The 23,137-nt window shown below is 44.5% G+C and overlaps 2 long non-coding RNA genes across 3 annotated transcripts in view; one reads left to right on the plus strand and one right to left on the minus strand.

Annotated features, from left to right (window-relative positions):
- The window catches only part of LOC116441649, a 178,983-nt gene extending 163,716 nt beyond the window's left edge, over window positions 1–15,267 (plus strand). For both annotated transcript variants that reach the window (XR_004239205.1, XR_004239204.1), the window contains exons 6-7: window positions 7,716–7,899; window positions 14,119–15,267. This is a non-coding gene — a long non-coding RNA (uncharacterized LOC116441649). The remainder of the gene's footprint in view (window positions 1–7,715; window positions 7,900–14,118) is intronic.
- Window positions 1–23,137, minus strand: part of LOC116441650 — a 35,994-nt gene that overhangs the window by 12,083 nt on the left and 774 nt on the right. Inside the window, exons 2-3 of the long non-coding RNA XR_004239206.1 lie at window positions 15,261–22,568; window positions 10,066–10,171 (exon numbers count right to left, since the gene is read on the minus strand). This is a non-coding gene — a long non-coding RNA (uncharacterized LOC116441650). The remainder of the gene's footprint in view (window positions 1–10,065; window positions 10,172–15,260; window positions 22,569–23,137) is intronic.

Genomic DNA, 23,137 nt, shown 5'->3' on the forward strand with positions numbered 1-23,137 from the left:
CAGGATATACAAATAATTTTTAAAGTTAAAGTGTTCCTATCTCAGGACAGAAAGTTACCCGTGTAATTCCTGCCACTGCATGGCAATGATCACCAAGAGGAGTTGTGGGATTCTTTAATCAGTGGGAATCAGGAGACATTCCTGTTGCAGCAGGAATTTATAAATATGCAAGTTGATCTCTTTATGATTGAAGGCCAGTTTGACAGACTGTGGTCTGGTGACTCATGGTTAAAAAGGAATAGTCTTCTGAAAATAGGAAACTTCAAGTTTTTCATCTGTTCTCAAGCTGAACATCATTCTTTCCTGAGAGTCTTTTAGAATTTGCATGCAGACATATCTACTTGCCTTTGTCCTATCTGGAAATAACTATTTTGAAACAGGAAAGCTATTTTCCTGCTTAATGTTTTTTCTCCATTTTCAAGATTTTTTTTTTCCGTCTAGAAGTAAAAAATTGGTTCACTTCTGAATATTGCTATCTATTAACACCCTCTGCTAAGTGCAGTTCAAGCCTTTGAGCTGGATTCAGGTGGAACCATCCTGAGCTCAATCTGTTAACCCCTCCTTTAGGAAAGGCTTAGGTTTGCTCATGTCTAAAGTCACTGCAGGGCAGCATTGAAGAGAATGGAAAATCAAGGGTTAACTGTTGCCTTTTTACAGTAAAAACATGATCAATATTCAGTATTTTAAAGGAAAGTTTCCAACTCCATGAAGCCAAGATGTTTGACTGTGAGCAGAGAGTGATATTGCCCAAACTTGACCATTTTTGGCATTATTAATAAACCCCAGTGTTCCTCAGAAAGGGCCAAATCACCTTTTAGCATTCAGTTTTGTGCACTTGCTAATATTTACGTTTGGTAGAAGCTGGTCTCTCTGGGCTTAATTACTGGGCGGACACCTTGCAAATTTAACGGAATCATTTTTAATATTAAAAACCTGCTTGAAACTCTTTGTGCTGCAGCATGAATAGCTTTCTACTCTCTTGTTTTGCTCCTTAATGGAGGATCAAACACTGTTTGCTTATTCCAGGAACAAGTGCAAGCAATGGCACAAAAATATCCTGTACATCATTTTAGTTATTGGGGGGGAGGGAGGAATCACCACTTTAGTTCTAATATTTTGACTAGATTCACTGACTCCATAGTTCCCTGCAGGCAGCACTCTGCCTTGGTGCTGTTTATGGGCTGAGCCCTTCGGCTGGCAGGAATAGGTGTGGTTTTATTGTCCTCTGAACTTCCTGAGCCCTGAGTGGCTCCAGAAGTGGTGTTTGAAATACCAGAGTACTCAGGCAATGACAGAGCTTCGAGCACATTTTTTCTCTAACGGGAAAGATCCCCCGAACTCCTGGCCCTGCTGAAGGCAGAAATGCATCTCTTGTTTTCTCTGTTCACAGTTAGACATGAGGAGGGTCCCTGCTCTCCCCAGAGCAGCTTTAGCACCTGCCACCCATGCTGGCCTGCTCAGCCACACAACTTCCTTTTCCTTTTAATTATAGAGAGGGAAATGTTAGTGCAGTTCAGCTGCTTCTGAACCATTGATCCGGATCATTAACCGAACACAGGGACATCGGGGGGCAAAGGGGATATTTTACACACTGCTAATAAGTACTGGCTTTCAAGGGAATTTTTCATAGAATCGTGGAACGATTTAGGTTGGAATAGCCCTCCAAGATCATCCAGTCTGGCCATTCTCCCAGCACTGTCGAGGCCACCACTAACCAGTGTCCCCAAGTGCCACATCCACAGAGCTTTCAAATATTTCCAGGGATGGTGACTTCCCCCCTGCCCAGGGCAGCCTGTTCAGTGCTTGATGATATCTCAGTGCAGAAATTTTCCCTAATATCCAATTTGAACCTCCCCTGTGGGCTGAGCATCTGTAGCTGATGCCACAGGTTGCAAGAAGAGGGAGTTTACCACTAATTGTATCTGCAAAAGGCAGGAATGCTGGGCTAATTTCAAATGATGGATTATGTGTAAAATCAGCTTTCCTTTGGAAAAAGTTCTCCTTTATGGTGAGTAATGAAAATAATACTTCTCTGGTCAAGCTGAATATATTAATGATTAATATAAAATTAAGATAAATCACTGGTGAACAGTGCAGTAAATATGCACTGAAATCAATCAAGTTTACATCACATCCTATTAATTACTGGGATTCTCTTCCACCAGGCTCTGTTTTGTTGTGTTCACTGTGTTCTCATCCTCCTGAGCCACTTCCATGCTCACATCCCAACTCTCCCAGATGGTTTTTATTCCCTTCAGTACCCGCTCACATCTTAGCAAATAGATCCTTGTGTATTAAGTACCACAGCACTCAGCCAAGGACCTGCCATACTGGAGGTTACAGGGTATTCAGGGGGGATTTAAAGCTGATGGTGCTGCTGAGGAATCTTTGCTGTTCTGCCCCAAAAATAAGCAGGTTCATTAAGGAGCCATTTAATTTCCATTCCCAGTTTTGTTCATGTCCCATGGAACTGAGAAAGCGGGAGGTTCTGTGATCAGCCAGTGCGTGGCCACCAGTGATGGGCGAGTTCTTCGTGTCTCCCACCATCATCATTATTATTGTTATTGTTTTTATTATTACCCATTTGTTCTCTGTCCTAAATATCCTGATGGACTCGTCCACTGGGCTCTGAGTTGCAGCTGGACGGCAGCCCCGCCCCTTTGGAATAATCCCAGGGCGTGGTAGGAGCTGGAGGCTGGAGCGTGGGGCACATGGGACACCCGGTGTCTCCTGGCTTCTCATCGCCAGCTCCAGCTCTGAGCTCCGGGGCTGTCCTGCCCCAGGAGGGGGAATCCTAAACCACCAAAGCACCAAGGGGTGCTTCCCCCGACCTGGATCTTTGCTGTGCGTGGAGAGAGGGAAGGTGAAAGGAAAGGAGAAGAGGAAAATGTTCAGAATTTCCACGAACTCTGGTTTTCCTCCCTTTGTTTCCGTAGCTGGTGCGCAGTGCCCAAGCCAGGAACACGCGTCCTCGGGCAGCGGGACTGGCAGTTTGGGCTCTTCCTTTTCCCAGTGCCAAGTGTGCCGAGCTGGTGCTGCTCGCTGTGTGTGAGTGACGGCGGCCTGCAGACACGTCCCTGTCCGCAGCATGTCCGAGCTGGCGGCTCGGGTCACCCGCGTCCCGTGGGGGTGTTGGGGGCAGAGCCCTCCCTGTCTGTGCAGCTGCGGAGCTCAGCCTGGCTGAGGCTGAGCCAGGGGCCCTCAGGTCCCCACGGCCACTTTCGTTATGGTTTGTTTTTTTTTTTTTTGCTTTCATTGTGTTTGACGTTTTGAAGGCTGAGCCTCATTCCAGGCGGGCAGTCGCTAGCACCGGGCTGGGAAATGAGCTCTGCAAGATGGAGAACAGGTGAAAAAGGGGAAAAGAGTGACCACGAAATTAAAATGAGATTTAAGGCAGATTTTTGTCTTGTGTGGTATCTGTTCAAACAAGAAACTAGAAGCCAGAGACCTTAAAAATGAGAGAAAACGTGGTCCCTCTTTACCTTTTGGGAGACAGAGACATACTTGGTTCATTTGGTGCTTTTCATGCTCAGAACACAAATTCCCCTGGTGATGTACCAGCAGTGGTGCTTGCAAGGCCAATGCTGCTTTTGTGAATTTTGTATTTTATACTCCAGCTCTCCTTCTCTTTCACCATTCTATATAAATGCTGTGTTCTGCCAATATCAACTGGCTACTGCAGCAACAAAGTCTGTACCATGGGCCAAGGGAAGGCTAAAGGAAAACACAGCTCCTGTGCCTCCTCCTGGAATGCTGGAGCAGGCAGACAGATGGCACAATTTAAGTGTTTGTTTCTATATTAATGTATCAGCAACAAACTAAATTTCATCTGCAAGCTCAGTTTCTGCCTTTCTCAGCCTCCTAATGAGGCTGATACATCTTCTGAGAATGTCAAACAGTGCCTCCGAAATAGAATAAATTCTTAATAATGTAATCAGATAGTTAAACATTAGCAGTTGCAAAATTTTTGGCGTTAAGTGTTCTCATTAAAGTTGGTTTCTTCCTTGTTTATGGCAAATAGGGTTAGGAATGCTGAGGCAGCAGGATCTGAGTCTCCTTCAAAACCACCCTGTTCCCTAGATCCATCCTGAAATGGTGTGGCAGTGCTGAGGAAGCCAATCCCATGTCCAGTAATGTCTTAATTGAGTTTGAGCTGAAATAGTGCCCAGAGGGTCTGTCCAAGGTCAGGGCTTGTTTGGCCTGGCAGCGAGCAGTCAGCTGGGCATGGAATCACAGAATCTCCTGAGCTGGAAGGGACCCAGCAGGATCACTGAGTCCAACTCCTGGCCCTGCACAGACACCCCGAGAACCACACCAAGAGCTGTGTCCAGAGAAACCTGCGCCTCAAAAGGCTTCAGGAGGTGGAAGATTTTCCCTCTAGGCAAGGAAAGCTAAGGCACAGCAAGTGTTGCCTCTGCTAGTGGAGATTCTGGAAAATCAGTCTTGATTTCTGCAGCTGGGGAGTTTTTCCTGGGATCGTGGTGCTGCCCTGAAGCTTTTCTGAAAATCACTTACCAATAGGTTACTCTCACTGATCTCATTTACACAAGGCTTTGTTTGGAAGTTCTTTCCAATAAATAGGATTATTTCTGAAAGGTTAAAATGCTAAAGAAACTACAATATTGGAAGCATGTTATAAAAAACTAGGAAAAAAAATTTTTTTTACAAGGAGTCAAAAATCTTCTCCCAGTGCAAGGTCCACTCTAAGCTGTAAAGCCTGGCTCACCAAAGCTGTGTTAAAGGGGTCTGGAAAATTAAGATGAACTGATTCTGTTGAACCCTACCAAAATGGGTTTAGTTGTTTGTTTGGTTTTGTTTCTTAGACAGAAATATTTGGAGGAAATTAAAATGGGAAATTAACAGAACTGTAACTTCCCTTCCAAACATTTTGGTGGAAAACCATCAAAGGAAGAACAGTATTTCTGTGGCTGTGAACATAATTGAGTCCTCCAATATACTGTGCTAATGGTTATTTCTTCTGTAACAATGTATCCTGCAAGGAGGATGGAGAAAGTGTTTTAAGTGGAGAGTAGGTAATATTTTGACTTAATCAAGAGGATAATATTAAATGACTTGTAAAACAGTTGGCCAGATGCAATAAACCTAGCTTGGAAACAAGGCAAAGATATTCCCTTGGTTCCCTGCCCCAGTGGTTCAAGGAATAGATTTCCAAAACATAACAGCCTTTAGAATGTGATTGAAATGAAGAGATCCCAGCTCCTGGGGGGAGTCTGCACACACAGGGATCTCAGCTCAGAGGGGCAGCAGGGAGGGAGGAGGGAACAGGAGACTGAGAAAGGAGCCTTTCTCACAACAAAGCTGGGAGAGAAACTCCTCTTAAAATCAGGTTGTGCCGCAAAATGTACTTTGTGACTCTGGTGGTGAATAAAAACCCATTTTGGATTCTGGGAAAACTATTTTAGCCCCTTCAGGATATTAAAGAGAAGAGCTGCGCTGGGGGGTTGGGTACTGAGGCATCCCAGCTTCAGATGGCCTTCAGTGATCTACTGAATTCAGGAGATTTTTTTAATGAGCACTGGCTCCAGAGAGAAATGCAGTCCAAGTGGTAATTAGGCATTGCGCTTGCTGAGATGACCAAAATAAGGCTACAAAGTGGTTTTAAGACTGATAGGCTACCTTTTGGAATATTTTTTCCTAGGTGAGTGCTATGAGTTTCAGTCACTGCATTCCTCTCTCCTTTCAGCCAAATTGGGATTTAATAGATTTCAGACAAACTATAAATGGAGAGCTGTATGTACATGTGAAGCTGTCTCATAACTTCATTTATTATAAATACTAAGAATACCTGCAAGACCCTAAAAGCATTTGCTTTGCTGCAGCTGTTTCCAAATGGTTTCTCCACTTAAAGGCTGGGAATGAAGGCTGATCTGAAAACAACACCACACAAACATGGGTGGTGGATGTTGCATTTTTTAATTGCACATTTCTGTCTCCCTTGCGGAAGCTGAACAGTTTCTCTGCAGTGCTGAATTCAGCCCCACTGCTCTGTCTAACCCCCAAACTCACCAAATTCCTGCAAGGATGAAAATCAACTGCCTGTTAAATGGGGAGTTGATACAGGAATCTAACAAAATGCTGATACCCATTTTTAATTTACTAACTGAACCCTTGGAAGCATTTCTTCAGCAAACAGCTTTTTGTAGTTCTGATAATTACTGAATAGGGAAAATCCAGCCCTTCCTGCTATTCCATGGTATACTGGGAATATACACATTGAATCATCTGGTGCCCCAAATTTGGCTCAGATGCCAGGATGAGTTAGTGCATAGTTAAATATCTGGCAGATTAATAAAAAGCATTCCCATCCTCCTTCCACGTGCAAGATACTTGCAGTGAAAATGTATGTGAGGAAAATAAAGTATTGGAAAAATAAAGCCATCTGGTGTGAGAACAGCAGAGCTTGTTGAAAAATGGTGTCTGCTCTGAAATGGGCACAAAACAAACAAACAAAGCTCCTCCTTGTGATTCTAATTTCTTCCAGTTGCCTTAGTTCAATAAATATATTCCACTCTTTTCCTCTCCTCCACTGAAATGTAGTTTCCAAGCTTGAGAAGGAGGAGCTGCTTTGAAATGAGTAATTGAACCATTCAGTTTTCATTCCTTAGGACAGAAACAGGAATTTTTTTTTCCTAAACAAAACACTTGAGTGTAAGGTTTGACTCCTGCAGGAGTTCATCCAAAAAATGCAGGAATCTGGGGAAAGTTTATATTTAAAGACAGGGGCATTTTTCAGTGAAAAATAGTAAGTTTGAAAACATTAGATCTGAAAGTTTCAGCCAGAAATAGTGAACAGGGTCCAAAGGCAACTTGAGTCAACAATTTACTGAAGAAAAGCCATAAATGGCATAACATAATCCTGAAGGAAAATTGAAATGACAGCCCTATGGCACGAAACAAATAAAATCAGGCTGTCAATATTTTGCTCCTCCACCAATGCAAGGTTACTGAAGACAATTTCAGCTGTCTCCAGTTTTTCACTGCATTGGGAACAGTAACGAGCACATGGTAGATCAGAACCACTGGATGGACAGAAATGGGAGCAGGAAGGGCCTCATTTCTCTCTGCCCACCACACTTAAGCAACACTTTGAAGAGTTTTCTGTCATTGCTGACCTTAACACAATTCCTTCATAAAAGGAGAAAACTCAGTATCCTCTTGCTGTTTAGCTCAGGTCCTAATTTCATGTGTTCAATGTTGACTTACAAAGTTATTGAATTAAAGAGCACAAAATTTCTTAAGTCAAACAAAAACTTTATATCCTTTCCAGCTACCATCATTTTCTGTGTAGTCTAAATAGTCTTGATGAATTAATGGCACCTCTGGGGGAAGGAAGAGCAGAGATCCTACGAAATCTGCCCACTTTTAGAAATAACTGTAGCTCAAATTCATCACTCAGAGTGTAGCGTATTTTTTAGAAATACACATTGACAATATAATCAAATATTCATCTTCCTCTAAAAAGCCATTATTGCAAATCCATTCTCACCTTCAGATGTTCAATGCCACATTTTCTGAAGATGCATCCTGAGAGAATTTCAGGTTTTATATGTGATGTAAGATTTGGTTTTTTCCTTTCCTGAAGGATCTTCCTTGACTGTGTTCACCAAATTGAATTTCCACTCTGTTAGAAGAGGAATGTTTTCACATTTTCCATTACCTGTATTGCTAAAAACTGGTTCTGTGTTATCTTCCAGCCTCCCAAACCGTCGCATTCTGAACTGGAGGGATCCTGGCAAAGTGGTTCCTATAGGTGCTCTGGGGGGTGGCAGAGCCAGGGCTGTGCCTGGACAGCAGCAGCTTCACCCACACCTACAGACGTGCCCAGTGCCAGCTTGCACCAGCCCCTGGGCTTTCATCTGGAGTGAAGAAACTGGACAGGTGGGGACAGCAGCTTTTTAAATTTACACTTTTTAATAACCTAAAACCGCTAATTTAGAGACTCATTAAAGCTGAGATTATCCTTACCTCTCTTCAGGAAAGCAATTAACCAGTTTAGAGAGTGGCACATCCCTAAATGCTCTCCCAAATCGCAGAGATTAGGGACCATCACTCTGGATTAGGCAATGGATTACCAAGTGGGGAAAAAGACACTTGGCTGGTAGGGTTATGTCAAGAAAAGGAAATTATGCTCTTTGATTGATGCACCCAATTAAAACTGTCTGAAAGAGCTCAAATTCAATCACAGGCACAGGGAAGTGCTCACAAATGCTCGGAAGAGCAATAACCGTTCATACAAATTATTTAGGAGAAAATTTGTAGAAGAAAATGTGCTGGAGAAAATCTAAACTGTTCCCAGTCAGTTCTGGAGTAGAAACTGCCGGAAGTCATTAAATTATTCACTAACCATCATTTGTTCAGCTCAGTGTATCACAAAAGTCATTGATTAGGTAGTTTATAGGAGTTGGATGTATTTACAGAAATGTGTTTCTCTTCCCTCATGTTACTTTGGAGCATGTTGGGGTTTTCTTAAAAAAATACAGAGGGATTAAGTTGTGCATTATTTATGGGAAATGCTCTGTACTCAGATCCTGAGCTAATGGGGATGGCACCATGAGAAGCTTCTAACTATTCAGTATTGCATTTCACTTTTCAAAATGAACAGCCTTGGCCTGAAAAATATATTGGAGATAATGAGAGAAAAGCCAAGCAAAAATAGTCATAATACATATGAAAGAGGAAAAGCTTTCTGGTGGATATTTGTCAAAATCTCTGTTGTTTGAAAAGCAGGACTTTTTTTTCTTTCTTTTTCCTCTCTTTACTTCAGCACAGCAGAACTTTCCCCAGGTGAGATTCAACAGCTTTTTACCTTACAGCAGCACACATTCTTGACTTTGAGACTGGGCAGTGTTGGGTGTAATTTGTTGTAAACCCTTGAAAGTGCCTGACACCTACAGAGGAATCCACTTGGTCATTAATGAATTAATCTCTATAGCAGGGGATCAGAAGATTTTCACTGTTCCCTGACAGAGACAAAATGCCTCAGCTTGAACTTTAGCAATGAATTCCAAGTGTGTGGGAGGAGGTTTCCTCCCAAAGCCACAGAATGTAAATCCATATTTCCAAATGTGCAGAGGTGCAGGGTTGCTGCAGCACTCAGAGATCAGGGAGGGACAGGAGTGTGGTGAAACCTCTCATGCGACTGGCGCGGGATCGCCTCACTGGAAGTGGAGAGGAAAGTAGGACAAGGAGTGCTTACCCTCTAATTACTCTGATCTGGCATATGTTTTTAATCTCTTGGAAGGAACACGAGAGTTTAAGCCTAGAGAAGATTACTGTGGTAGTTTTCTGTTACTTGTGCTTTGCAAACGTAGGCTTAGTGTTTTAAGTGCCTTGCCCCATCCCAAATCTCCCGAACTTTGGTGCGCTGTTACTTCTGGGTTTGGCCCCTATGCAAAATCAAAGGTAGTGAAATTCCTTTGGAGTGGGGATGACAACCCAGACTGTGGGTGCGGATCTGTAACAGCCTGATCTCTGACGGTGATACTAAAAACCCTCCAGTGGAGCGCCTGTGCTGCGGATCTCCGAGCGGGAGGTGTGGATGGAGGTGCCAGACTGTTCCCGGGAATCCGTGACTGCCTGCTCAGCGCACGGCTATTGTTACACAAGAATATGCAAAATAATTGGGGCTGATTTCAGTGTCGCTTCTGGGAGTTTCTGTGCCAGCAGCCACAAATCCTGCATGCTGAATGCTAACATATGCCAATATGGAACAGGCCTGTTGCTCTCAGTGTAAATCATTTTATAGCTTTTGTTTCCTGCAGGCTGACAGGATCCACTGTGGCAGCACCAGCAGAGTGTTGGGCACTGCTCAGTGAGGGGCTGGAGAAAGCTGATGACTAAAAATAAGGAAACCATCTCCCTTTTTAGGGCTCTTGTCCCTTTTCCAGTTACTTTGGGAAGGCTCTTACATTGCAATGCTAAACCCTTTTTCGCCAGTGGCCTGAAAGCAACAGATGTTTGAGTGTTGCAGATTATTTAGACAATTTCTTCCTAGTTCATAACTGCTGAAGCACCAGTACAAGGAAAATGCAGAGTTGAGCTTACCAAGGCTTAGGGTTGAGATTCAGTGTCCACAACTGGAGTTGCAGGAATTAAAAGCAGGAGTGATTTTTAATGAGGAATTGCAATTGGTTCCTTGCTCCCTGGCAAACTGAAAAAGACACAAAATCAATCCAAACTCAGTGTAAATTATTCATCTGACTTTACTGAGTTTAGCCCAAACAACCCAATGAGGCGGCAGTAAAAGGCCCTTTGCTCTGAGGGGCAGCAGAGCCCTGAACCCAAAGCACAGCTGAGTTAAAAAGCTCCAGTGTGGGTGTCACGTCTCCTCCCATTCCAGCTAAACAGACACTTGTAACTTCCCAGACTTTGCAGGGAATGCAGCGGGGTGTTTAAATGCAGGGAAAAAATGCAGGAACCATCAACATTTCACACCCAGTCTTAAAAAAGGAACTGAGTAGGATTAGAAGAATAATGAATTTCTCAGATGAACAAACGTTCAAATGCTGGAGCACTGCGCTGGTGAGACAGAGGTTTAATGAACTCTTTAGAGGTGGTGTAAATTGGCACCGCTTCAATGGAGCCCACAAAAACCCGTAGCCCTGGTTTTATATAAATATACGGTAATGATCTCCCTCTCTTCTCTTGGGAAGCTTTTATCCTCAAAAGCCACGTTCCATGCGAATTATCTTCATCATTTTTTCCCCATTTCAGGCTACAGGCTCTGGCCTCTCTATTTAACTGTAGCGTTTTCTATCAGAAAATCAGGCAGTGCTTTCTAAGGGCAGCTCATGCATTGAATTCAGCTGTCACAGCTACTTGTGCTGCCTTGGGTAATTGGCTTCTCACAAATCTTTATCTAAAATATAAAGGCAAATAACTATTAAAAACCTTAACCTAAACTGAAGCAGTAAATTAGCCCACAAATTTCTTTTACTGCCGCGTTTTGGTTGGATTTACTCAGCCGATAAATCAGAGCTGAGCAGGAGGTTTGCAGGGTGATGGTCACAAGGGGCCGAGCCTGGGGCTGTAAATGTTAAAGCTGAGCAGGCTGAACCAGGAATGATAGGAGCTCTCCTCCACACAGGGTTTGCAGGTTCTGCTGCTTCCTCAGGATCGCAGGACTCTATCGCATGTTTTAAGCACTTGTAGGATTGTTTCGGGGATAATTTTTTAACTGTAGGATGGGAGGAGGTTGGTGGGGGCCCAGCTTTCTCCAGTGAGCAATGGTTGGAGCCGCCACTCAGACCACAGGATGGCAGGATTTGGCTTCCTCCTTAGCCCATTTGGTTTGAACTCATGTGCCCAGAAAAGTGCTGGGAGGCAGGGGTGGAAAAGAGCAGGAAGAGCAAAGGAAATGATGGCTGAAAGAATTGTGGGGGAGTTTCAGGCAGGGCAAGGCAGAGAGCCTTGCTGGACTGACCCTCCTGTATCCTAAAGAACATTTCCAGGAATTGTCCAACCCCCAGACCGTTAAGCATTGGGAAAGTAAAGATTTGGGCTGTGAATACTTTGGTGAGGTCAGTTGATGGTTCAACTCCGAAACTGCTGTTTGATTTCTCCTCTCAGTGCAGTGGGTCCTTGCCCCTTGAATGTGACTGAACTCCGTGTCTGACAAACCAAGTGATAATAGGGATTGTCTTGTAAAGGTCACTCGAGCTCCTGGGTGCTCTTTCAACCTGGAAGGCTGAGGAAATCCGTAAAATAAAGATTTGCTTCTGGTCCTTAGTGAGCTGGCTAAAAGCACTGGTGGGTTTGTGGAGCTGCGCAAGGAATGTCACAGGGTATGGAATTTATTCACCTCAGGGCCAGTTCTCAAGCCTACAGCAATCCTGTAGGCGTGTGGCATGGCTTTGGCTGAATAAAATGTGCTGAATTCCTCATGTGAGTCCTGGAGAAATGTACAATCCAACACCACCAGGATTTAGGCACCCAGCTGTGAGGGACTGGAAGAATGGATGTCCCGAGACATTCTGTGGGGCAGGGGCAGGCTGGGCCTTGTCCTGCTCCACACCCCATCCCCAGAGCCTGTATCCCAACCTGGCAGTGTCCACCACTCCCTGGCACAGCTGAGGCAATGTCCACACCTGCCCCTGGAGCCCCAGTCCAGGTCCTGAGGAGCCAAATGCCAGGGAGTCCCACCTGGGGGAAGGGGCTGGGAAGGCCAAGGGGTATTTTGGGCACCTGTGTTGGCCCTATTGCCTCTTGCAGTTCCTATCAGCTGAGCACTGCAGGAACCCAGGGGTTGGTAGCTATATGTGTGATTTTCTGTGTCTTTTCTTTGTCTCTTTCTCCTTCTTCTAATTCCCTCTTCTTGGAATTTTTGTGTAACTTTAAATGGGCTTAGTTTGCTAAGTTAATGCTTTGGGAAGTGTTTTCTGTTGATTGAATGTTGCACTAAACCTTTTGCCACAGTTCTCTGATTTTCTGAAGTTGCCAGTAAAGCCTTTTGTGTTGTTTTGACCTCTTGAGAATCTTGTCCGTATTTCCCCCGTGTGTCGAACTCAGAGTACAGGAACCATTGTAAGTCCTTTTAAAAGCCTCATCAGGTGAGTTTTTTGGGGCCTTACACCAGCTCAGTGGATTGAGGGTTGTTGCAGGTAGGAGTAAGTCCTTGTCGGAATATTCCTGTGGTTTTTAAATACTGTACTGGATCTATGTTCTCTGTTATGGAGGTAGGTTAAGGAGTTTGCTTTCTGGCATTTTCTGCTCTCCATCTCTGTTATATCTTTGCAGTCAAATTCTTCTTTAAAGTACATGTCAATTAAAAATTCAGGGCTTTTGTTCTTACACTCCACCAGCACTTGTAGAACAGTGTTGGGTGTTAAGACTTGAGTTTGTATTTCAGTAGTGTTGCTTGAAGATGAACTTCAGAAAACTCATGTTTTTCTGGACCTGGAGTGCCTTGTTCTTTACAGCTGCTGTTCTGTAAATGCTGGGTTTTTAGTGATGTCTAATAGCAGATTCTTAAACTAATTCACCCAGTTTAGCCAAAAAATATTTTGTAATACCCACAGAGAAGATGAAATAACTGGATTTTCCCTTTCTATCCTGGGGTTGGATTTTTGCCTTCCAGTATTCCAAATATATTTTCCTCAGAGGGAGATGCTATTCTAGAGTTAGACACCAACTCCTTAAAACCTCCTTGACATCAGTCTGTAGTGGGTTTTGTTGCTAGCTTGGAATGGTCTCCATGATTCCCAGTGTTGGTCCCAGTCTCTGAATTCCTCTGTGATGCCAGTGTTTGTTTGTCCATGTCTCTCCCATGCCATGTAAATTCTATATAATGCACAGCACTAGGCTGGGGTGAGATGTGAATTATGTGAGCTACTGTAGCTAAAGCATGAGAAGAAGCAGCCACTGTTTAACTGCCTCACATTCCTCCATCCTAAAGCAGCAAACCTTTTCTACACAAACCTTTCTCTGGATGTCAAGTACTTCTGGCTCAGATTCTGCATCTTCCCTTTTGTTTGGGTTCTGAATCCCTACACACCATCCCTGGTCAGCCTGACCTCCTATTTCTGCCACCTGCGCTCCATGGTACAGATTGTTCAGAAATTCTTGAGCAGAAATTCTTCTCTATAAATCTGATGCCCATCAACACCTGAAATATGTTGTTCTTCTTCATGAGTTGTAAATACTTTTAAAAGCCATTTTGCCATTTATGTTCCCTGTGTGCTTGTTCCAATGCAGATCTGTTTGCGTTCTTCTCCAAGTCACTTCTTTTGCTCCTGCAGCTCAAGCAGCAGGAGAGCGATCGGGTGCTGCAGTCTCAGTCTCCGGCCGTGGTACAAATTCCTCTACAAGCTAGGCCAAATCACTGGATTTCACAGTTACTGTTTGTAAGCTGTGAAATGGCACCTGACTCTTCTCTCATGGTGCTTTTTACCTTTTCAAAGCAGTGTGTGTAACCTTGGCTAAATTATAAGCTAAAGCTTATTAAAAACAGTAATCATGGTCTGAAATTGCTTGTGACCTTCAGATCCCCTGGGGTGGGGCAGGGTGAAGCTGCTCATTGCTTTGGTAAAATTTCCAGTCAATTTAAACCTTACATTCATTTCTTTGGGTTAACTGGCTTTTCTTTTCTTTGTTTCTCAGGAATGACAGAACTCACACAAGTCATGCTGGGGTGTTCTGGACCAGCACTGCTGCCTCTGCCCTCACACTGCAGCTGCAATGGGGCTGCCCCTCACTGTCCCTTGCTGTTCCTGCTCCATCCGGAGCATTCCCAGCTGTGCTGAGCAGGATGTGGTGCTCTCAGGGAGAGGTGAGTCAGGACCAGCTCCCTGTGCCATGGTTCCCACCTGAAAAGTGAGTAGAAAGTTGTTCCTTCCGTCTATTCTTTGACAGCAGTAAAAATGTTTGAGGTTGGTTGGGGTTTTCCAGGTTTGATTTTGATTTTTTTTTTTTGCTTGTGGGAGTTTCCCAAGGAGGCTCATGCCCACACAGGGCTGTAGGAGCAGGAATCCCTCCCTCTGGCTTTCTGCACCCCCTTGCACAATGGGGTGCTGAAAATCCCCCAGTGCTTTATAGACTAACTAAACCTAATTTTATTTATCTTTTAATTGAGCCCCTTTGAGGGAGCAGCTGGTGTGTTTGTGGATATTCATTACATTTTTAGCTCCCTCTCTCCTGGGTTTAGCTGACTCCTTTCTTTGGCACATGCATGTGGTTCAGCAAACCCTATTTCCCTGTCACTCCAGGGCACGTTCTGCAATGGGCCGATTCCAGCTGCCTGGGTAGGGGAGCAGCCTTTGGATGGGCATGGGATGTGGCACATGGGCGTGAGAGCTCTTGAGGGGAGGCTTCCGTGTTTGCGCCAAAGACAGTCTGTGTAACCTCAGCTCCCTCAAAAGAATTACTTTAGTATGTACTGTGTAGAAAGGAGATTTTGAGCAACTTGGAAAGGCTGGTGAGGGTGAGGAGATACAGTTATTTTGTTTCTATAGAGTATCAGGAATGTCCTCACGTCCTTTTCCATGAAAACACACTCTGAGTGGTGGATGCTGATTCGGTCCCACAGCTCCTGAGGGACCTGTTCTTTCTGGGAATGTCCATGTGGACCCATCCAGTGTGGAGGAGAAAACATAGTCTGGCTCCTCAGGTTGAGGGAGAGGCTGGTTCACAAGTAACCATGGCAACCAGGCTGTCACTGGCAGCATCAAGATATTTACATACCAAAAATAAAAAAGCCCGAAGCACAACAGACATTAATGCTCCAGACCATTTGGAGATCTTACCCTCAGTTTGGTTCCTCAGGGATGCTGACAGCAGCAGCAGGTAAGGATATTTTTCCCCCCTCTATCTCCTGTATCAGCAGCAAACATTGTTTCTGGTGATAAACATAATAATGGCTTCCAGTTAAAAGGGGATATTAGAGTTTCAAATTGGAGAAATACTGAAGATGATTTTATGTTCACCTTAAAAAGTCTCCATCTGTCACACACTTCCCAACCCAGTGTGCTCACATCAATATTTATTACACCCAGCCCAGTGTTTTCGCAGAAGAGCCATTAATACAACATATCAGCGCTGGTGACAAGTTACATTTCATTGCTGTCAACAAACAAAGATGCTCTTTGTCTGCAAACTCCCTGGTTTTCCCTTTTTTTAATCAACCGTTAGGTTTGAGTTTTGAAGGAAATGTGTAGATGTGCTTTCCAGTGTTTTCTGGAGGGCTACTGGAGACATGACAGATGGAGCTTGTAGGAGCTGATGGAAGACACTGATTAATTTTCCTGGGAGATGAAATAACAGTTTTGGTGTAAGTTCTTTGGTGTAATGAAATACACTGAATTCCTAAGGAGAACCAGGGAACTTCAGAAGGGGAGTCTCCAAAATAAATATTTAATTTTGAAAGCACCTCAGAGTATTGATCACGGCGCCAGTCGGATTTAATTCCATGTGTACTTTCTAACAGTGTAAAGGGGACCGGGGCCAGATCAAAGCCATAATACTTGGGAGTCTCGTGTCACTGCATCATGGAGGCACTTCACACTTCCAGGTGTCTCTGTCCTACTCAGAGGGGCGTCCCTGGGGGCTCTGCTACAGCTCCTCACACCCCGCTCCACCTCTCACCTCTGCAGGTTGACACGAGATCTTACAGGAGTCCTCTGGAAAACCAGCGTTTGGATCCACTCCATGAACCATGTCACTGCTTACTTTTCTTCCCATGCCAATGAGTCTCTTCAGAGGGTTATCAGTGTGTAAGGAATTTAATGTAAATGGCTTTTTTTTTTTTTTTTAACAGAAATCAGTTTAAAAAAGCTGCTTGTGTCAGTTGGAGCTAGTTGGCTCCAGTGGTCTTAGTTGGATTTAAGCAGCAGTAGGTGAAAAACGGAGTATCTGTGCTAACCCTGTCAACTCTGCAGCTGCTTAATGGAACCGGTAGCTGTGTAATGATCCCCTGCCAATACCCAATTTTTAAACCACTTAAAATGTGATAAAATAGCTCCATTCCACAAAACTATCCGTTGAGTCAACTGTGCTCTATTGTTCCAGAATTCCCTTTTCCAGTCCTTGTGGAGCTGTCAGCTGCCACATCTGTTACAGCAGCCAAATGACCTGCACACACCTGCCGCTATTCCTTAACACTGGCTCTGAGGGGAAGGTGCGACCACCTGGGAATAGTCCTGAGCCTCCCTTGAATTTTGGAGCTGATTACAGAGACTCCCATTGCTCTGAAGGAACAGTGTGTCATCCTTGGTGTTCTGCCAGGTTCTGTTTAATTGTTCTTTATTAAGAGCAGCCCCAGGCACGAGATAATCCATACAGAGGCCACGATCCCTCCTGACCGAGCTGCATCGCACAGCTTGGGAGGAACCTGCTGCAAGGCTCAGTCAGGTAAGATTCTCACAGGTGCAGTTAAACCAAATGCAAGGTGGTCTCCTCATGAGAGTAAAGGAGCTCATGTTTTAATTTTCTATTAATTAATTTCCTCTCATTCTGCCACGTGGTGCATTTCTCATATCATTCGGAAAAGCAAGGGAGAAATGGAAACACGCCCAGAGTTCAACAACACTGTTCTGACAGTGCTGGTGATGGGAAAATGATCACCCTCAACTGTGCTCAGTCATTTGGCTCTCATTTGAAGGTCATGGCTTTGAGTATCTCTTCAAACAATGCACAGAACGATGATCAAAGTAGGGGAAAAATTCAGGACTAGGATCAAAATATGGAATTCTTAAAAATACTCTTCAAACCCTAAGAGTCCATAGCTGTCCCTGTACAAACTATGGCTGTAATTTGTGTAGCCTGAAGATCTGTCCAGTCCCTGAGCTGTTGTTCCACCTCATGCAGACTGGAGCATCTCAGTGCTTCCTCCAGCTCCAGCTGACTTTAACTAGGGAGCTGGTGACCTCCTGAAATGCACTGGGGATCCCAGCTTTACTGAGGTCAATATTACCTCCCACTGCATTTGAAGGCATTGGGATTGTGTGGCGAATGCCCAGTAGGGTGACTCGCAAAAATCAAAACAACAACAAAGAGAAATCCATTTTTTTTCCTTGTCTACTTTCAGTTTTACAGCACCAGCTCAGTCGGGGAATGTTGTATTTGTGCTCTTTAGCTGGATGGGCCATTGGATATTTTGGTTATCAGTGTGGAAAAAAGGCAGTTTGAAGTAATCTACTGAAAAAATAATTCTGAAGGGGTTTTTAATGTCTTGCTTTAAGAAAGAGAGTGGCTCAAGCCTGGATTCAGGTAGCAAATCCAATTTCCTGTCCTGAATGGCAATGCCAGTGTGGTAATTAGACCATGAAGGACAATACTAATTTTAAGATATATGTGGGTGGGGGAAAAAAAGGAGATTGAAATAATCAACATGTGAAATCATAAGTGAATCCAGTTTCCTTGGCAACTTCTACTGTGCAGTCTGAGTGTCCCTGAGAATTTCACTTGGAAGCAAGTGGGCAGCAGGTACTTATTGGAGATGGGAATGCTTTTGAGGGAGAGCAGTGGGAAACTCTGGTTCAAACCTGTTTTACATGTGGTTTTGTTCTTCCCATCGAACTCTGTGTCTCATTGTTTTCACTTCCTGTTGAACTGTTGGTGGCTCTTCTCCCTGGCAGAGGTGGATATTGCACCAGGAAGAGCGGTGGAGACATTTGTTGAAGTCTCTCCTTTTTTCATTGGGAAATTGAGTGGTCATTAAATTGTGTTACCTAAATAGTTACAGCAGAAGAGACTTTGGTTAAAGATAGACCAAAACCAGTTGAAAAAGCAGTAGAAAAGTATTTTGCTTTGGTGTTTCAGATACAGCAATCCCTAGAACCAGGCTCTGGGCTGACATCTTCATCAGTCCCTCTGCTTCCAAGCATTAAATCATTACAACTGAAGCATCAAAGAGCTCACAAAGCTTTAAAAAAAGAGAAGGTGTTGGGGTGTTTAGCTTTTCCCATCCATCATTTCAATTTTTGCATGATATCTTCAAAGATTTTCTTTTTAATAAAAATGGAATTGCTCTGCAATCCCCTGAGTGGGCCTTTCAGGGAGAAAGTAAAATTGCAAGACCCTAAAAATCACAAGGAATGACAACGAAGTTGGGTTACAGACTTAATTGGCTTTAATTGGAAAACCATCTACTGGAAAAAAAACTCAAACGTAGCTGAACAGTACTGCAGGTCAAAGGGAGTTCCTGAGGAGAGAGGTAATGGTTAGAGGGAATCAGAAAAGGAACAAGGGATGTTTGACCTAAAAGAGGAAAAATGGAACAGGTTTGCTTTATACATCTCCATATAAATACAATTTTATATATATATTTATATGTGTGTATAAATACTATTGTTCATTGTAAATCTTTTTAGATTTCTTGTACAAAAATATCATTATTGGGATAAAAAGTTTAAAGATATTCTTTAATACTCTCACTTCCCTTGCCTTTCCTATCTGTGGTACCTGCAATGGAAGTGGAGCTAATTCTGTTTCATGTTTGGACACACATTTTGGTTTGACCTCAGGAAACTGCCACAGCACTGTTGCTGGAGGGTTTTTTTGGATGAGTATCCCAGTGTACTTCCCAGGGGAAAATGCCCTCTGGAACCCAATGCTAGCTCAGACCAGAAGGGTGAACTTGGCCCAAAGAAATCACTTTTCCATGGTGACAGGAGCAAAGTCTCTACAGGCGTTGGGTGTGCTGAAAAGGACAATTTGTTGTGATTGTAGAGAACTGTGATCAGGATTTACAACTCCAGTCCCTCCTTGATATAACCAAAAACAGATGTTAAATGAAGGAGTTTGGGAGGTATTTCTTTAGTTTCTCCAAGGTACTGGTACCAGATCTAATGCCAGCTGCTCATTTTAATATTAATACTTCCTGGTGTGTTAACTCAGTTTAATCCCCTAAAATAGCCACTTTTTTACTATAATTTATATGTGACCTTTGTGAGCAGAGTATCTGAAAACACAGGGAGGTTAATGAATTCTGTCTTTTCTCACCAGTGTGAGGCACTGAAATAATAATCTCTCGTTAGAGAAGGGAAAAGAGGGCACACATCATGTCCAATATTTTAGCCTGTGGCTGAGCTGTGAACTAAACCCAGCTCTCCAGAGCTAGGCTCAGAGCTGAAGCAAATAGGTCACTCTTGCTCTCTCTAGACCCTCCATGGGATGAATTGCAATGTACATTTAAAAAGCACTGCAAGTTTTGAATCCAGCATCCAAATTTTCCTCTGCAGATTTTGCCTTCGTTGCTGTGCCCGCAGCTCTCGGGGTGGCTGTGTCGTGTTGTAACGAGTGCCAAGGTGCTGCGTTTGCTGGGGGAAAGCAGCGCTTGGAGCACAGGCAGCAAAGGCTTTTCCTGGCTTCTTCTCTCCTGAAACCATTTTGTGCAGCTCTGGCCCAGAGGAAACTCCCCTCATGACAGTCAGCGCTGAAACACTTGGCATAACCTTCCCATTACCACCGGGGCTTTGTTAAGTTGGGAGGACGTTTGCTTATCAAGTTCAAATGATTTTGCTGCTGCCTCCCATAGCACAGCCCCATCCCACATCACATCAGGCATGAGCATCGCCTCTGCTGGTGTCACAGTGGAATGGGCCAGGACCTGCAAGGCACAGTGGGTGAGCCTCTTCCCTTCTTTCAGTTTGCTGTTTCAGTTTTCCTTCCTTCTGCTGCTGGCCTTCCATCCTTCTTTCTGTTCTTCTCCCATCTTTCCAGCAGCAGTTTTTATCCCTCCTTCCCTTCCATCTCTCTGTCCTTCTTTCTGCCACTGCTTCCATTTGTCCTCCCTCCTTCTGTTCTTCCATCTGTCTTTCCACCCATTTTGCCTCCCCTTTGTCTATACATGTTCTTTCTTCTACCCCTTCCATCTTCTTTTCCATCCTTCTGTTCTTCATTCTGTGCTCCACTCCTTCCTTCCTCCTTTTGCCCATGCTTCCATCCCTTTATTCTACCAGTGTTATTTTCATCCATCTGTCCTTCCTTCTGTTTGTCCTTTAGTGTCCCTTTCTGTCCCTCTTTCCACCCATTCTTTCCTCCTGTTCATTCTTTCTTCTGTTTGTCCTTCCTTCCAGCTGACTCTCCTGCCTTCTTTCCTTTTGTCCATCCATTCCTAAGTCTGTCCTCCCTTACTTCCATTCATCCTTACCTTTATATATCCATTATATATCAAATCTGTATATTTATAGTGGATAAAACTGACCCTTTCCTGGCCAGCAGCAGCAGATCCCCATTCATGCTCCATTTGGGGGCTTCTGTGTGTCCATCTGTGCTTCCCTCTTTCTATCCCTTGGACACAGGTGTTGCCATCCTGATGGTGGCACCTGGGGGCAGCTAAAGGGCCTTTTCTGCTGCTGCAGGAGCAGCTCCATCCCCACCATGCAGAGCACACATGGAGTAAGGAGGGTTTGATTTTCATGCAGACACAAGTTTTGTGCTACAGTGCATGGCCTTTGCTGAGTTCCCAGTTCCTGTCCTGTGTGACTCACTAACAGCATCCCACTGTCCCTGTCCACAGTCCTCTTCTTGCAGCGTCTCTAATGCAGCTCAGATGAGGGGAGAGCAGCGTCAATAGTGTGGATTCAGGCACTGTGTGCTTCTGGCAAGAGCCCCAGCAGGAATTGCTCCCATCCATCTCCCATTACTGTGCTGACACCTTCAAATGGCAGTGGGCTTTACAGGCTGTGTTGGGAATTATCCCTGCACCTGCTCACTGCAGTCACCATACATGTGTTTATCCTTTCCTGCTCCCATCTTTGTACCACACTGACTTGCCAACAAGGGGGGGGGGGGGAGGCATTTTTCAACACACCACCATTTTGTGCAGCAGTCCAGCAATTCTGAATGGATTCTGTTTGGATCAGATACCCAATACTGTTCATCTAAGGAAAACAAAGAGAAGAGTCCAGGGGTGATAATCAGCAATAGTTACTGCAACACACACACACAAACACCCCCCTCCTGCTTTTTCCCAGCCATAAATTGTAAATTACACTGGTGGGAGGAAAAGGTTTCCCTCTCTCTGAAACAATTCTGAATACCTGTTCTGAATTACAGGACCTACATTGATCTGCCTGTCATCCTGCTCCATTTGGAGTGATACAGCTGTAGAAAAAAAGCTTTTGTTTAATTGAGATAATATTGTATTTTTCCTTTAGGAGAGAACTGAGGGTATGAGGGATGTTCCTCCTGCAAAAAAACAAACACTGGCAGGTGAAGTCCTGACAGCAAAGCCTAATTCAGCACTTGCTTAATTCTGCTGACTGAACAATGCCCTGTGCTGTGTGAGCACTGCTGGTGTCCCACGGTGAGACCCGGCACACTGAGAGCAGTTTTGGTGCCCAAACAGATCCCTGGCATTGAGCTGGGCCCTGGCTCCGAGGGGATGTGGAACTTCCCTCGTGGCTGGAGCAGTGTGAGCTACCCTGGTTCTGGACTGCTCTCAAAATAAAGGAGTTTTCCCCTTCTGCTCATCCTGAGTGAGGACTTGAAGCATTGCTGGACATTCCTGCCCTTGCCTCAGGCTCCAGCTGTGCAGTGCCCCATCCATGTGTTCGCCTCCCGGCCAGGGGCAGCCAGCTGGGAGGGACCAGCTGCTGAGGACACTCCGGACACAGGGACAGGCAGTGCCTGGGGTGACTGTGCCGGATGGCGCCCAAGCTCCCCGGGGCCCCAGACACTGTTTGGGGTGGCAGTGTCCTCAGGAATTCTGCTGTTCTCCTTGCCCTGCCAGCAGCTGCAGTCAGCCCTTCAAGGGAGTGACACAAAACCAACCTGTACCACCAAAAGGGGGAGGCTGCCATCCATGACCCAGGGCACTGCACGCTAGGAAAGACCATTTTTATTATTATTGTAATGGCTGCATTTATTATTATTGTAATTGTGTTTGTTCTGGGTTGGGCTGAAAAGGAATTTCTGGGATGTCTGTGCTCAGGTGCCAGTCCCAGAACCTTCATCTGTTAAGCGCTTTAGGAAATGTTTGTTCCTGACCTGGACTCTGTTCCCAGCTTGACAGTGCTGTAGGTCTTGTGCTGAATGTGCCACTGGTGTCACAGCAGCCTCATCACTCTTGGGTTCCTCACCTGCTTCTGCAGACAGAAGAGGCTGGCACTCTAAAAAAACAAACAAACAAAAAATTAATTTAAAAAGGCACCAAAATCTGCTCAATTTGGAACTGTAGCCTATTTCTTTAGGACATACTGTGTCTCACTCTGCACAAACCCATTGCTTAGATTCCATAGGATTTCTTCAGCAGTAATCATGGCCTTTAAACAAGGAGTTTTTTTACAAGCACACAACTCATAACCATGGGAAAATGAAGTTCCCTTGGGGAAAACAAATGGTAAGAGATACTACATATTTATTTTATCAGATTAAAGACAAATGTTTTTTAAAAGGAAGGAAGAACATCTTAAAAAGAAAAAAGGCTGAGCTGCTGCATTACATTGCCTTGACTGACCATCAGGAAGGTTTCTGGCAGTGCCACTTCGTCCTGATTAAAGCCCTCAGTGGCACAGGGAGGCCTGAAATCCTTTATTGTGGTCAGGGTTTAGTGTGGGTTAGTGAGGATCCCTTCAGGAGACAAACCAGTGCAGTCACACCTGTGTCCAGGTGTGGGGAAAAGGGTCAGTAATTATTCCCTACCTGCACTCCTTTGGGAGCAGGAGGGCACCAGATCCAC

This window comes from Corvus moneduloides, chromosome 3 (assembly GCF_009650955.1).
Source record: "Corvus moneduloides isolate bCorMon1 chromosome 3, bCorMon1.pri, whole genome shotgun sequence".
Classification (NCBI taxonomy): domain Eukaryota; kingdom Metazoa; phylum Chordata; class Aves; order Passeriformes; family Corvidae; genus Corvus; species Corvus moneduloides.